The following is a 4,217-nucleotide window of genomic DNA, read 5'->3' as shown; positions in this document are numbered from 1 at the left end:
AGCACTTTCAAAGACGAAGTACATCATTTAAACTAGTTCTGTCGCCTTCAGTCCACATCATTTTTTATTGAATGATTACCATTCATTCATTCAGTGTTGGGTAGTCTGATGGAAATTGTAAGCAGGATGAACTTAACCAACAAAAGAAACCTGATGGTCATCAATCGCTTTCCGGACGACATCAAAAAGGCAGAAGCAGTGCTGAAATAGATGACTACGTATCGCCTTGTGAAGAAGTAAACTGACGAAAGAAGGGGAGGGACAAAATGATTACGATCCTAAAGGTTAATCAGGGTCGACAAAGATTTCAGGAGAGTATTTGGAAATTCGCGCTCAACACTAAGTTGTTTCCCGTTTCTGCGGGTCACCGAGAGTACGCAACGAAGCTGTACAACTGTGTTAAATCCATCAATCCCATTGACACTGAAGTAAAGTATTTAAATGAATCGTGGAGATCTTGGTAATGCCTTATCGGGGGATTTCAGTACTCGGTCAACGATGCCAAACGATTTGTGGAAAAATGAACAGCATGATACCGAAAAGTACAAAATGACGTCATCCGAGCTCACGTTTTACGTCCGTGGACCTGAAGTCCTGTAACAGAACCTTCTTAGAACCTCTGAACTATCTTAGCATACCAAATGGAATTATAGGGACAAAAAAAAAACCTCAGATGATTTACCAGCATTTTGTCACAAAAAAAACCTCAGATGATTTACCAGCCATTTTGTCACTTACTCCAGCAGGAAATCCGTAAAGAACTACCGAAGTATTTTTAAACTTCAAATCTTCTTTCCTCCTGTATCTAAAAAAGCAGTCGGACATTTGTGCCTGCTTGTCCGTCTTTTACACAAACCCAACCTTCTTTTCCATGTTAAAAGCAATTCTATATCCACCTCACAACCAGTTCAGGAATTCCTTCTGTCAATAAAATTTGTTCGGTACAAACCGTAGGGGTGTGCCTGATAAAGATATTTCCACTTAACATTGTTGACTTGGTCTTAGTAGTATCCCAACGAGTTAGCAACCTTGGAACGAGTAAACAAGTAGGAATCGTCTTTCAGGACGAATCCATTTCAGTCGCGCCCGGACTCTCCTGAATATTTCAAGGTTTTTTTTGCTATCTGTCAGATGAGAACCTGCCTGATTACACTTATCTGGTACAGGTACAGGAAATTTTTTGGAATCATGGATAGAAACGAAGCCTAGTACAGCTGTTTTGTCACTTATTACAGAACTAGGTAGCACCGTAGAGGAAACAATGACCAGTCTCAGATTAACACGGTACTTATAAGCTTACCGAAGAATCTTCAACAGCATATGACCGGTTTTTCCCGTCTTGGAGACGATCATAACCGAGATATTAAACCAAATTCAGCTAAATTTCCCCTTTCAAAACAAAATTCGTGTACAAATGAGAGTAGTTGTTGCATGGCCGGATTATTACGATGAGTAGCAGTTATAGGTGTCGTGTGGTGGCGTTGAGATCCCATTTTTCCTTATGATGAACATCCATTCCACCGCATGGCTTCAGCAATGTGGGCAATCCAAGACGTTCTTACTTGATAAAACATCGCTGAAATTGCTGCTCAGCTTAGTGTAACTCTCGTCGATGTTGACGCAATGTGGTGTTCCAACTCAATGTCGATAATGTGATGCATCTAATTCTAGTGGTATTGGCCTACATAAATTGACGGCGATTTCACTTTTGAACTGCTGAGATAATTGGATCGTCCAGACGCAACCCAATAATGATATCCCGAAGATTGGTGATGAAATATTTGCAAGCTAATAGCCAAACTCGGAAAGCAGATCAACAGCCAACTAATGTTCACGCTGGCTAGGACATGCACTCCGCATGCCACAAAATCATCCGACTCGCAGAGCTCTTTGCGCCCAGTCCTGTGTTGACTAGAAGCGACCGATAGTGGATAGTGTTTGACCTGGTAACGAAGTATGAAAACATTGGTCAGTAAACTTATTCAGGTAAACAACTGCCTCGTCCCTGTGTGGGAACCCCGAGACTAAACTCACCAGTGATTAACTTCACTAGCAGAAATGGCCTAATCGCGTAGCCTACGGTGCTCATGCATCAAATCTCTCGCCTTCATTGCGTAGCTACCCATTTCCCGAACTAACCAAATACGCCATCGCCTCGAAAGCTTCAATGTATGTCTCACACTCTCTCGCTTTCCGGTGATCGAAACTATAGTTTGGAACAATATACCCACGGTACACAGTTTATAGCTGATAAATGAAATTGAATTGAGCGTCTACAAACATTCGTAAGTTCACTCCTCTCACAGGAAATGTAGTCTACTAAATGGCTTACCTTCGATGAACGCGCGGGTTTTCATCAGCAGCTAGTAGTTTTGTTTCGTATGGCATACGTTTCACACCTTAAGTTTTCATAAACGCAACCAGACCATACTTATCGTTTGCACAACACCCGTTATGCTAGAGTAGGCACAGATCAGTTGTCAACTTGCCCACCTCTCGATGATCAACACCTATGACATCAACAGATCTGTAGTAATTATGCCTGATAAAGTTACTCGACAATCGAGAAAGCATTCGACTTCCGATAGGTTTCCCCACCAAACACACACAATCAATATATAAGTAACATTTAACCTCCCACCTCTCTGCCAAATAGAATTCAACTAAAAATATCGCACAAATATCACGTTCCTAAACCCGAAAATTCTCCGAAAATCCCGAGTATTTCCACACGCTTTGACTCAAAACACTGCTTTTCTCTTCATTTTTGCTCGTCGGTTTTCTCTCGGGTATGCCATTCTCCAACGATTCTGTTTTCTTTTGCGTTCTATTCCAATTCAGGGTAGGATAAACCAGTGCCTTGTTGTCAGTTCACAGAAACCCAACTTCGTAAGTAGCAAAACGACAGATAATCTTTTGGCCGAATTCGTCAAATGCATTGTGATGCTTAGTAAAAATTCACCCAGAGAATTCATTGCAATACCTTTCACCAGTAGGCCTCTTTTACTCGTTCTGAAAATACAAACGGCTTCCCACCAAAATACCAACTAACCCTGGTTCTGTATTTTCTTAAGCAGTTTGTAATCCGGTGAATTCGTTTCTAATGCTTGACAATCTCATAACATTTGTACCGTTATTTCCACATGTATTCGCCTCAGGATTTATAAAGTTTTCATTTATTCGTACCGGATCAAAAGATTAGTTTGCGGGAAAATCAGTAAAATGAAACAACAAAATAAAGTGCCCCATCGTGTGTATCGCTGTCACTCAGATAAAAGAGTGTACTCACATTTACGTGCGACACTCATATTCCTGGGCTCGGCTTTCTGTTAGCAGTCATGGTGTTGCTATAAGCAAATGCTCCAGCACTTGAGGATTCCACTCTCATGCCATAGTAACCATGTGTTGGCATATAGATTACGAAGGTTTACTTCGATTTCTGTCAATCACCTCAACAGTTCATCCACTGCACTAAAATATTCAAGTGTATTTTACGTTTGCCACATGCAAAATGAATTAGAATACATCATTTTTATCTATGCGAAAACCTGGGTGAAATATCAAGTGAAAACCTCTCGCGTGATACTGAATGATTGATGCCCGCCGCACAGTCATAAGACGGTAGATGCTGATAAGGGATGTTGGAACAAGTTATTTTTAAGGATAACTGCAAAAAAATCATTCTCCATTCCCGACACAACACCCTTTTTCCGACCAATTACATTTTATCCCTCGGTTCTTCCAGTCAGGCGTTCAAACATTCGTTATTTCTACAAAAGTGATTGGTTTTACTCTCGACGCTGTTAAACAGAATTCGGTTTGTCATTCCGTGTCCAGGTTTGCAGAAGTCAACTGTACCGAAATAGTTCAAAAGTGGACCAATGCAGCTGGCGTATACGGTAATAGCGAAACCTATGGAATCAAATGCAGTAATTTGCACAGACAAAACGATGGTCCATACAAAACACCCCGAGGTAGATGTCCTCCATCACAGATAATAATCCATTTAACTCGAGGACAAGCCGGAGCACCCTTCGCAGGAAACGGTTTTACAAGTCAGTGAGGTGTCACAAAACCATAATGGACACAAATCGACTTTTGTGATCCCCAATCAGTATCGCGCTCTTCTGCGAATGAATAAATGGTGCTGTTTAGTGATTGTATGTTGAAATGCGGTTAGGTTTGTTTACAGGGCTGGGTGAAATTTTCAAATGGCT

The sequence above is a fragment of the Opisthorchis viverrini genome (assembly GCF_000715545.1).
Source record: "Opisthorchis viverrini unplaced genomic scaffold opera_v5_115, whole genome shotgun sequence".
Classification (NCBI taxonomy): domain Eukaryota; kingdom Metazoa; phylum Platyhelminthes; class Trematoda; order Opisthorchiida; family Opisthorchiidae; genus Opisthorchis; species Opisthorchis viverrini.
Note: the sequence above shows the minus strand (reverse complement) of the source record.